General features: G+C 41.4%; 1 protein-coding gene across 1 annotated transcript in view; it reads left to right on the forward strand.

The window, feature by feature from the left end:
* Window positions 1–12502, forward strand: part of jcada (junctional cadherin 5 associated a) — a 294400-nt gene that overhangs the window by 46644 nt on the left and 235254 nt on the right. The window contains exon 2 of the mRNA XM_048560759.2: window positions 9590–9830. The gene's annotated coding sequence lies outside the window, so the exon portion shown is untranslated. The remainder of the gene's footprint in view (window positions 1–9589; window positions 9831–12502) is intronic.

Below are 12502 nucleotides of genomic sequence, written 5' to 3' on the forward strand. Positions count from 1 at the left end.
CGTATGTAAGTCAAATTAGCTTTCTTTATAAAATATGTACACGATAATCACACAGTTATGACAAACGATTTTCACAACCAACCTGCTTTCTAAGAGTGAAGTGATCAACCCACCTCGGCCTGCCTCCACTGAAACCAGGAGCACTTTGTTCCCTATGTGAGTCGAATATTTTGTATTTCACCATTCTGAGGAGTTGGAATCTGTCTAAATGTGCCATTTCCACATGTAATGCAACTTGTGTTACATCAAGGTTGACCAATCGTTCACATAAAATCACATGACTTGCATATTAACGATCAGATGTAGTACAGGCAATGCTAACTCATGATGAAGATCGCAGCCATCATTCTCTTTACATGATGGAAGCTACAGACCCTGCTTGGTTTAGTGTGATAGAGGAAAACCATTTCCAAGTCTCGCCAGAACAGCCTCTTCTGGTTAACCTGATGCAGACTATTGCATGTTTGCAACCTGCTTAGAGGTTACATTCAACATTGTTACCAAGACTTTGGGAAGGACCAGATGTTAGGATCCACTCCTCTGAGATCCTAAGCTTTTCCTTCCACAGGTCCCAATACTAATGATACTCCTCATTGTTAACCCTTTCAGATCCATGTACAACAATTATGTTTTGCAGCACAGTACAGGAGCTGACCCAGAATGCAAATTCTGCCCTCTTGCTTTGCCCTATATATGTACTGAATAAAGCATATTGCAGACAATTAGCATTTGTCCAACAGAAAGCTGACCAAATATTGCTGCCTAGAAAGCTTGTTCCCTTCTCCTCTCCTCCTTCCAAGGTTTCTGTTGGTATCAGGGCTGGTTTCTCACATTTGTTTTTAAATACCTCAGCATTGTAAGTTCTTATGCCTAGAGTTAATTAAATGAATCGCATTGTATTGAACTTTTTATTCTAGATACGTTCGCATTGTGATATGAATAATACCTTGGTCTGAGAATCAGTACTGTGAGTTGGTATGCTACGCAGCAGAGGGGTGATGTCGTGGTCATGATTGGAAGTATAAAATTGCCCTGGTTTCATAAATCACTCTTTATTAATCATTTTGGCACTTTTTTTTTCTTTAAATGTCATTAACGATCATATAGACATTGCTGCCCACGTTCATAGAAATTGCTGGTACATTTACCCATTAGTTCCCACCTCCTCAAATACCTCCACTATTTTAGACCTGGTGGTCAAAAATTCCAGTGGGTGACATAAGATTGCAGATAGTTGGTTTATTAACTGGTTCATCACTTCTTACATGCTTTCTTATTACAAATGTTGGGTAAGTCCTGACAGCATTTTACCATATTTGAACATAAACACTGCCCACACGCCTGATTTCTAAACATGACAATCACTCGATCTGTCTGTGAGCCAGTGCTTCTCTTTCCTTTCCCAAAGTCAAAAAAAAGGGTAGCTTCAATAGATACTTACTGTATGGCTGGATTATGTAGGGATCCACTGCAGGCATGGAAAAAACATGCAGATATTACTACTGAATAATGTTAACCTTATCAAACAGGGCAAGCCAAGTCAAAAGAGCCGCACAAAGTCAAGAACATGAGGTAAATTAATAACCAGAATTGACCAGTTTACAATTGGAGTGCAACAAGACGAACCACTTTGTCGGCTTTCGTGTGGAGCCCCACGAGACAGTATCATGGACTGGTGGAAAATGTTAAAACTACTAAGTCAGTTCTGTTTTATGAGGTTGCGTCCCAGATGTCTCAACTCTTTCTCCAAAAAGCAAAGGAATAGGCCAAGAATATTGCCATTGTTGAATTTCCTGACAGAGGCAGAGCAAAAAGTATAGTTGAAACATTTGTAAGGAAGAAGGCTAGAAAAATACAGTGATATCCTTTCCTGGTCTAAAAAGAAGCACGTGCATTCTGACCCATCATTTCTCTCAGCCTTAACCTGTCAGGCCTGCCTGCTTTCTTAGCTGGAAGCCGTGGGTCAGTGGTTAGCACAGCTGCCTCAAAGTGCTAGAACCCGGGTTCGATTCCAGTCTTGTGTGACTGTGTGGAATCTGTATGCTCTCCTGTGTCTGCGGGGTTTCCACTGGATGCTCTGGTTTCCTACCATACTCCAAAGAGTTAGGTGGACTGGGCATGTCATATTGCCTTGTGGTGCCCAGGGGTGTGCACAGTAGGTGGATTAACCATGTGAAACAGGGATAGGGTGGTGGGCTGGCAAAGTGTCTTGATGGGATGCTCTTTGGAGGGCCATGCCGACTTGATGGGCTGAATGGCCTGTTTCTACACTGTAAGGATTTAATTGCTCTAAACCAGTTATGTGCCTCAAAATATAGGCCCAGTTTACATGGTCCAAGCACAAGCAAACACAGAGCCCTTTGCTGTTATTGATAGTTGCAATGTGATTGCAAATTCTGGACAGCTGAAATTCCGGATTTGTGTTGGAACCTGATCTTGTTGTTATAAGAAATGCAGCTGGGCAGCTGTCACTAATGGTACCAGTAGGACCCCTTAGTGTGTGAATATGGACTGTTTGCACAGTACTTATTTAATTTTTACACAGTTATGATAGGGCAGGAATAAAGCCCACTTTGAGTGCAACTCTTTGACACTCCCCCTGATTCCAAGTACTCCAGCACCTCAATACTTCTCACCCACAATACTGACCAATACTGCACCTTTCCTTCTCTCATCAACACTTTTCATAGCCTCTACCGCTAATCCCTGTCAATACCATCTCTCCAGTCTGGCACTGCTCAGTCCCCGCCCTGACACCACTCTCACTGCCTCTGGTCCCAGTCTCCCCACACAAATGCCAACATTGCTCACCACCCCTCAATGGCACTCCCCTCTGAATGCTGAAAACAAGCCAGCACAGCCACTGATGAAGGAAGCTGGATAAAGTATCATCAACTCGCCGCAGAATCAGGAATCTCCAAACAGTCGCTCCATTGCCAAACTCAGCGCTGTTGGGATCTAACAATTCAGCGGCCATAACGTTTCACAATCTATTCATCACAGATAAGCCAAATTCTGGCTCATACATTCCTCCTTAACTTTTATCCTTTTGGATTTATCCCTCATTTCTACTCTGTCTCTATGTGTGTCCCATTTATGATCTTTTCTTATGTTTCAGTAGGTAATAAACCCAGTCTGTCTTTAGCTCAAGAAAGCAAGGTTAAATTGGCTTCTTTTAAGATGTAAGTACATTTTGAGTAGGGAAAAGATACTCATGAGGGAAGGGATCTTTTGTACATTTGTCGTATTATGACCAACCAAGGGAGGGGCTGAATAAGAAAGGGGAGCTAGTTCATCTCTCCTCACCCAGTTAATAGAGAATTGAGGAACCTGACACAGGGATTGCTTATAGCAACAGTAATTTTCAAGTCAAAGCAGTGTCAGATGTTGTAAATAGTTAGGATTAAATAGAGAGATTAAATCATATGATGGAATGGATTTGGGGGTCTAGATAATAGCTAATTAGCTCTTCTACCTGGATACAAAGTCCATGTGGTTCAAGTTAGCATTGAGGTGAGCTTTGAGAGGGAGAAGGGTTTTGTCCAAATTGTGGAGGGGCTTGGTTGGTTACCATTGGGTACAGGGGACCTGAGCAGGAGGGGTCCATTCTCATCGGACCCTGACAGACTTACCACATGTTATGGGTACTTCTTGTGCTGGTGAAATACAGGCAGGACAGGGAGAGGTCATCAGTTGGCTGTTTCAGGACCTCAGTTGGCCAAAGGACCAGTGTATGCCTCAGGTAAAATTATAAGAGAGTGGTCAGGAATGGGTATGATGCCCAAGCTGCCATTCTGTCCAAGTTCATGACCACTCTGCCAGCACCCTCCTTGTGGAAAGCATGTTCTGGTCTGAGGAATTCTTTTCCTCAAAATGCTTTAGATTCTGGGTCAATTGAAATTTTTTTGACTAAGATCAACAGATTATTATGAGGTAAGTGTAGCAAACAGCTAAATGTAGGTAAATGGAGTTGACCTACAGTTCAGCTATGGCCTAATTAATCAGCAGTAAATGTTCAAGTGGCTGAATGACCAATTTTTACTCTTATGGTCCCACCTCCTGTATTGTGTTTATCTTACAATTGTCTGCCTGAGTTCACTTCAAACTTTAGTTATTATCGTGAATTGCTTCCTGATTTAATCATTGTAACTTTGAACTTCTAAAGTCTTAGAGATAAAAATGAAAAAGCTGCAAATAGTGGAAATGAATACAAAATGCTGGAGATACAGTTGAATGGTTTGGGTACAGGTTGGTTTTGAAATTCTTTGTCCAGCAAGCTTCAATTTGTTAATAATCAAAGGATTGATTGTAATTTTTACAAACAGCATGTTATAGGAGCAGATTTCACATTATAACTCCAAATACCAGCGCTCGAATCTATAATTCTGTGCCCTCCAGTTCCCAGCATGCTTGAAATTAAGTATAATTTCTGACATGTCTTTCTGTATATTTCGTTTGTGTATAGCCAGCTTCTCAATTATTAATTCATGAAAGATAAACTTGGATAGAAGAACTGTTTGGAAATTTTCATCATTGCATTTTTAATTTGTCACAATGGGATGAATCCCGCATTTGGTTGGCTGAGTATCCCCACCCCTATGATATCCCTTTCACCTGATTCTAGCATCATTCTACCACTTGCTATATATGAGCAACTCACCATTGTTGGGAGATACCAGAACAGAATGGCATCATTGGCACTGGTGCCATTTTTGAAAGGCTGATATACACCAGGACAAGAACTGACAGCCCAGAACTGTCTTGTACAGTTTGTGACACTTACCCCCAACATGGCAGAGAAGGGAGAATTGGCACTTGCTTTCTATGTAGGGGCCTGGTGATGTCTTCTACTTCCCAGGACTGGCAGTGAAGGTCACGACACCAGACTATGCCAGCTTGGTTCAAACTTGCCACCTGATTCAGTGTAGTGTCACTCATCTGGAGGAATTCCCAAGCACTGTAGGAAGCAAGTTCTCCATTCCACCAACATAAGTGCCAACATCTTCTCTCCAAGATGTGGAGGTGCTGGTGTTGTACTGGAGTGGAAAAGGCCAAAAATCACATGAAACCAGGTTACAGTCCAACAGGTTTATTTGAAGACACAAGCTTTCGGAGTCTCATTCCTTCTTCAGGTGTCAGTGACAGAGGTAGCATCAGACACAGAATTTATAATCAAAAGATCAAAGGGTCATAGAACTAATGTGAAGGTGTTGAACAAACCTAAGGTGGCTGTTAAATCTTTAATCAGTTAGAAAGGATTAATATGCAAATTCCAGAATTTCTTTCTCGTCACTGCCTGGTGATAACTGAAGATTTTATCAGTGCCCTCAGCATACCAGAGGTGACATCTCAGATCAGACATTGCATTATAGTTGTGAGGCCTTGTTTAGAGTCTGGCTGTGTATCAACTTGGAGTCAGACTGGTTTTATTTCCAAAGTAGGAATTTATAAAATGCCACATTGTCTACAAATTGTCTGCTTTTTGAACAAAATAGAATGTGCCTGCAATTACAAATCTGCAAATCCACCTCATAGATATTTATGTGTGAGTGAGTGTATGTGTGTGTATGTATGTGCATGTGTGAGTGAGGTTTTGCATGTGTGAGTGGGTGTGTGTGTGTGTGTATGTGTGCATGTATGGTGGGATCACCTGTAGTGTGACATGAACCTAAGATCCCAGTTGAGGCCATCCTCATGGGTGCCAAATTTGGCGCTCGTCCTCTGCTTGGCGACTCTGCGTGTTATGTGTCCAGAAGTCCACCTTAGACCTGAGATGTCACCTCTGGTATACTGATAAAACCTTTAGTTATCTTGAGGCAGTGACTTGAAAGAAATTCTGGGATTTGCATATTAATCCTTTCTGAATGATTAAAGATTGAATAGCCATCTTAGGTTTGTTCAACATATTTGTATCAGTTCCATGACCCTTTGATCTTTTGATTATAAATTCTGTGTCTGAGCCACCTCTCTCACTGACACCTGAAGAAGGAATGAGACTCTGAAAGCTTGTGTCTTCAAATAAACCTGTTGTACTGTAACCTGGTATTGTGTGATTTTTGACCATCTTCTCTCCAGTATCAAGCACTCTCTCAATGGCTGCTATTGTATCCCAGCTCTCACCAAAGCACACGCTCTACCACTCTCACTATTGCCTGCACCATTTCCCTGCATTCACTGTCACCCACCTTAATCTCCAACACTTCTAACCCTGCATGCCCCGTGTGCTGCCTACTCACCCACTCAATACAACAGCCCACCTGTACCCAAAGTAACAGCTGTGCCACCCACCTTCATCTCCTTTAACACCAACCTCTCTGCCATTCCAGGAGGCAAATACTCACCGTCAGGCAGAAAGATTCAAGACACATGGTGGCTGGATAGAAGAATACTGTCTCTGACTGCCCCATGTGGCTGACTGACCATGGTCAAGCCTTGTTACTTTCAGGGATCTGTGGATCTGCACATCAAGGTCTGTCTGATCTTTTCTAGGTCTTACAATTAATATTGCAATCCCCTGCCTTACTAGATATACCTAAAAGCATTACCCCTCACTTTTCCAGGTTGTGTTCCATTTTCCATAGCTCTGCCTGGTTGAACTCCTCCTGCAGCATACACATATCTTCTTCACTATTCACCACCTCTGTAATTTTTGAGACATCCACAAACTTCTTAATCATATCCCCTACATTTATGTCTGAGTTATTAATGTACACTACAAACAACAAGGGCACCAGCACCAGGCCTCATGGAACCCCACTGGAAACAGACTTGCAGTCACAGAGACATCTCTCTAACTTCACACTCTGCTTCCTGCCTCTCAGCCAAATTTGAATCCATTGTGCCATTCTTCCTTTGATCCCATAGGCTGTTTTTTTTGATCCATTTGTCACAAGGGGCCCTATCAAAAGCCTTGCTAAAATCCATGTGAACCACATCAAATGCATTATCCTCATCAAACCTCCTGATTACCTCCTCAAAAGGTTTGATCAAATTTACCAAACATGCCTTTCCCTTTATGAATCCATGCTATCACTGATTAATCCAGGTCTCTTCTCCAGATATATTCTATCCTTCAAAATTCTTCCTCATAATTTTCCCACCATCAATGTTAGACTGACTGGTTTATAATTTCCTTCTCTATCCCTTCCTCCCCACCATAATAATGGAACAACATTAGCTGTCCTCAAGTCCTCTGCTACTTCATCCAAAATAGTTCTTGTTTTCAAATCCACCCATGTCTCACCTTTCCCTATCATTGCCCCACAAGCCTCTGAGATAGCTGTGTGTCACTCATTGTGGTGCCCTGAATACTTTAGCTTTTAATCATCCCATCATTGGTGGCCTGACTTCGAAGCCCTGAAATTCCCTTCTTTCTTCATCACTTTGCCTCAATTTTCTCTTTTAAAGTGTCAGTTCTATAAGCTTTTGGTTGCCTGCCCATTTCCTTAAATTCTTCAGCGACAATGTATTCTGGTTTTGAGAAAGTCCAGTAGCTTTCTGAAATAGTTAATGTTCATGTGTTACCAAGTTCATTTTGCCGCTCTCAAACTGTTGCATGCGCACAAACTTCTTTAGGGGAATCCCCAGTGATTAAGGACCAAATTTAACAATGGTATTGGGTCACAGCTGGAGGGCCATTGAGAGCCTTGTGTTACTTACATTCAGGAAGGTCTGCCAAATTAAATGCCAATCTGGCACGGAACTGGGCAGCAGGGCCCCTTCCCTGTGATCAAAGAACACAGTACTGGAAATCTCGTCACCTCCAAACTATTAGCCAATCAGACCGGCAGCTGTAAGTTAGGAGGCTGGTGCTGATTCTGTACCCACTGGAATGATGCCAGCATGTCTTGCCACAGTAATAAGGGCAGTGAGATGCGCTCTGCCCTTTTTCCTGATGACAGATCCAACGATCAGGCATTGAGTGCCTGACAATGAAAGGTATAGAGCCCATAAAAACATTCCTAGTTGGCTTTGTTTATCATTTTTCCCATATGGTCAGTCTTCCAGCCACTGCTGGGTGAAGAGCAGAGGCGGTGGAATGACACGCTTACGGGGGAAATTATTGCCCACTTAGAAGCCCCACTTAACATTTCAGGAAGACTATTGCTTATCCTTCCCATTCTGGTTATACTTCAGCACAGAGGTAGGAAGGCATTGGAGACGCCACTCAATATTCTCCTACCTATTGCCGGCCCCACACTCCACCCTTCCAAACCAGAGGGAGGGTATTAAATTCTGTCCCAGGTTTATGAGCTATGACTGATTTGTCTTTACCTAAATCTAGAGACTCTAGTGGCTATTGTAACGATAAACAGCTTTTTCAGCTGTGAGCAGCCAAATCAGTCCAGACCAGTGGTGAAATCTGAGACATTCCTGGTCTGGATGGCACTATACACTAACCAACTGAAGCCTAGATGGAGAGAGGTTCATGAATTTGTTGCAAAATCAAATTTAAATAAGAAAACACGAGGCAGTACATCTGCTTTAAATTTCTTGTGTTATTATGTTACTTCATTGAAAACAAACATCTGAAAATTTGTCTTTGAACTCATTTCCTTTTTTTTTTGTTTCCAGGCAATTTGTAGCTGGTATTTCACAGTTACACTATTTATAACCCCAAGTGACTAGATTTTTCTGCTCTGGGATAGTACGTCATACACTTGTGTGAGGTGTAGACAATTAGCTTGGAGCTAGTTTCAAAATTCTATGGCTTCAGCAACCCACTCTGATCATTGGACCAATCTCACATGTTTCAAGTTTTTGTTTTCGGATTTGCACTGTGCTATATCTTTTAAAATCACACTGAGCTCTCAGCTGTTGTCTTATTGCCAGTGCTTTTAAGTATTCAGCACGTCTTACATAAACAGCCGCAGGTGATGGTCGCGCCTGCTCTGCTTTGGCACATGCAGTTTGTCTGGAATACTAATAAGTTCAAACTGTTCTGGATGTGCCCAGTTTAAAACAAAAGGCAAACTAACTCATATTGAAAGCATGTAGAGCAGCAAAATCTATTGACAGATACTTTAGACAAAGTGGAACTGAGACAGTGCGGGAAGGGAGCAAAACCACAGCAAATGAAGACTGATTTTCTGTGCTTTTTAAAATAAAACCTCAATAATATTCTCATTTTGAATTATTTCCTCTCCTCTTTGGTATCTGTGCTTGTTTTAAATGAATATATCTAGAGATACTTAACTTGGAGTTTACTATTATGATTTAATACTTGATATCACAAAAAGTGGAGAAGCCACTTTTATCCACATGACATTGCATTGAGTATATTACTACTCAGCGCCAAGCCTACACTTTATACTAGTCAAAGCCTGCTCAACAGATTAGGCTGTTATGGTACCACATCTGTTAGAGTATAGAATGGACGCCCTTTTTTGCGCTGAATCTGGCTTTAAATTCCACACATGCCTTTGATTTACTTGCAAACGCAGGAGTATGTTATCTTAGAGCTCTGGAATTTTCCACCATTACTTAGAATATTGGCTTGGACATCACTGTAGCAGACTTTCAGAGTTGAATTGTGAGCAAGGCAAAAGGATTGCGAACTTTACGAGCTTTTTGTTGTTCTTCTCATTAGGCTGAAAGAATTTCATCAATGGGACAATTTTAACCTGGTCTTCAGCCCTCTCCCCCTAATACATGGAACCCTGTGGTTTTAAGGCTGCAGCATTCAGTTATGCCAGGTCAGAGTATCACTTTCCATCAGCTATAAGCTTGGGATTTGCATGATGCACAACAGATAACAGCAGGGACACTTCATCAGCTGCTGTTGTCCCAGCTGTGGAGAGAAATTATCGTTCTTCTTCATTTCCCATGAGGTAAGCCTTTTACTTGTCTTTTGTGGTAATAATTACCTTAATCGCTTTGTAGGTAACTACACATTGAGGGTAATTATTTTAGCAGGTGTGAAACTCCCAGATGTCTAAGATTACAGACAGCTCTCCACATAGGCTGACCTTTTAGCAACCTGAGCTTTTAAACAGATTTAGTGCCACACTTTGATTGAACTCTAAAATAAACATCATGCCAGGCTTGTCATACTGTGGCTGGAAAAGGGTTGGATGCATTTATAATTTGTTAGTGCAATGCCTAAAGTGAGGTACCTTTTTTGTGTGTGTGACTTATCACCAGTCGTAACTGTGGTTCAGAAGGCCACTATAAAAAATGGTTTAGCTAGCGTGGTTGTTTGCACACACATGTCATGTATAATTTTTAGGAGCTCACACAGCCTTTATTTACTATCCCATGAGGCATGGCTGGAGACCGCACTTTCAACAGTCTTTTCTGTTTCCATGTTTCTATATTTTTGAATTTCAGTGCATTTTACAAATGATCCTGTTGTGTCTCCTGGTAGATCACTCAACTATGCACCACATGCTGACTATCTCAGCAGCACAGATCCAAATCAGATCAGAAAAGGTTTGATCAGCTCTCAGCTACAGCAGCAACAGCATGAGATAAGGAGGACTAAAAACCGCTAGGAATCTCAAATCTGGTTATTCATTAACCCAGAGGGCAAATTTCTGTCTGTTCTTCATGTAAAACTATCACCTCCAGAGATACAATCATCAATGAAAAGCTGGGTCTTATAATGCTCGGAAACAAAATGTGTAATTTGTTAAATGTTGAGTACATCGCTTTTCCCCTGTATTAATTATCCCTGTGTAATGCTTTACTGCAAAGACAGATACTGCTGGGAATGTACACCAAGTCTATCCATAAAGAGGAAGGGAGGTTAACATGTTTCAGGTGGTTGGCCCCTTTGACAGTTCTGACTAATAAGCCATGAACCGAAGGAGTCGATTCTAACACATCGCCTGGGCTCACTGTCATCAGTCCCAGAAAATGTCATAAGTGACACATAGGCCAAATGATGTAATTCAGAATGATGTCATCTGGTTGAATAGGCACCAGAGACAGATCAGTTCCATGGCCAAAACGGCTGTGATCTGTTGGAAAGAGAAAGGTGTGATGTGAAGGATTTGCAATGTAAAGTGCCACAACAGATTGCTTGATAATTTATTGTTTTACTCTTTACAAATATTAGCAGACTTGCATCCGTCTTTAAAACAGATTTACAACAGTCCACAATTTGTCTTTTAATCTCTTATTGCTACATACAAGATTGTTCTTATTACAGAATCTCTTGATAATTATATAGCTGAAAAATGCCACAAAATAACCAAGGATCCAGAACAGCTGACAGATAAAGCAGATGACTTTACTGGGATTCTCTCTTAGTTTAAATGATGGAATTGAAGAGTTTCGGAAGTTCTGAACTAGCTTTCATAAGCTGATATGCATAATAAACTGAGAGATCATTCGCCCACTTTCGTCAAATGATCTTTCCGAATCATAATTTGTACGTTAATTACTGTTCATATTTCCCGTTCCTTTTCTTGAGAAGCAAGGGATTGCTGCCTTCTGAACCCAGGAGAGATCTGACTGTTGCGTGGTCACCACATTGCAGCACTTTAGACAGTTTTTCATCGGCTTTGTACTTCCTGAATGTTTGTTTTCTAGGGAAGTGGGCATTGTTGATAAGGTCAATTTGTATTGCTGATCCTGAGAAGGTGATGGCCATTCTTCTCCTTGAAGCACAGCGCTCTGTGTGGTGAAGATGCTGCCATGGTGCTGATTGGTAGAGATGTTCAGGATTTGAACCTTGTGGCAATGAAATACCTTTGCAGTTTGGGTCCTTCAAACATTAATAAAGCCTAAAGGTGTCACAAAGAGTTAAGAAAATGTTTGTACTGAAGAACTTTGTTGGGCAGGAAATCCAGTGTGGGTTAGAAAATACATTTGCATCTGGTCATGCTATTCTAATAAAGCATAGTAATAAGAGGTATTATTATGTTATTTTGAAGCATAGCTAAATTTCAACAGCCACAATTATCTCAGCAAGGCGCTCTGAGTTCACAGTTTGATTGATATCTTAAAGAGGTTTCAAAAAGATGAGCTGTCTTGGCATGAGGTCTGAATGGAAGTTTAAAGGCAATTTACTGCATTTGTTAGAAATCTGAAACAATCACAGAGAACATTGGAGAATCTCAACAGGCCGAGCAGCATCTGTGGACAGTGGAACAGATTTGATGTTTTGAGTCTGGCATGTCTTATTTTCAGGACTCCAGTTTAATCCGCTGCTTGGAGTGTATCAAACAGCACAGCCCTTTGACTCCTAGTAATGTGCACAGTGCTACGTGTACGCAACCAGACTTTGCTTATTAAATTCAGAACATAATCAAACATAGAAAGTAGAACAGTACAGCAATAGAACATAGAGCATAGAACAGTACAGCACAGGAACAGGCCCTTTGGCCCATGATGTTGTGCCGAACATGACGTCAAATGAAACTAATCCCTTCTGCCTGCCCTTGGTCCACAACCTTCAATTCCCCGCATATTCATGTGCTTATCTAAAAGACCCTTAAATGCCTTTATTATGTCTGCAATACCCTTATCATAGCTGGAATGCCCTTATCAAATCTGA

This window comes from Stegostoma tigrinum, chromosome 2 (genome assembly GCF_030684315.1).
Source record: "Stegostoma tigrinum isolate sSteTig4 chromosome 2, sSteTig4.hap1, whole genome shotgun sequence".
NCBI classification, from domain to species: domain Eukaryota; kingdom Metazoa; phylum Chordata; class Chondrichthyes; order Orectolobiformes; family Stegostomatidae; genus Stegostoma; species Stegostoma tigrinum.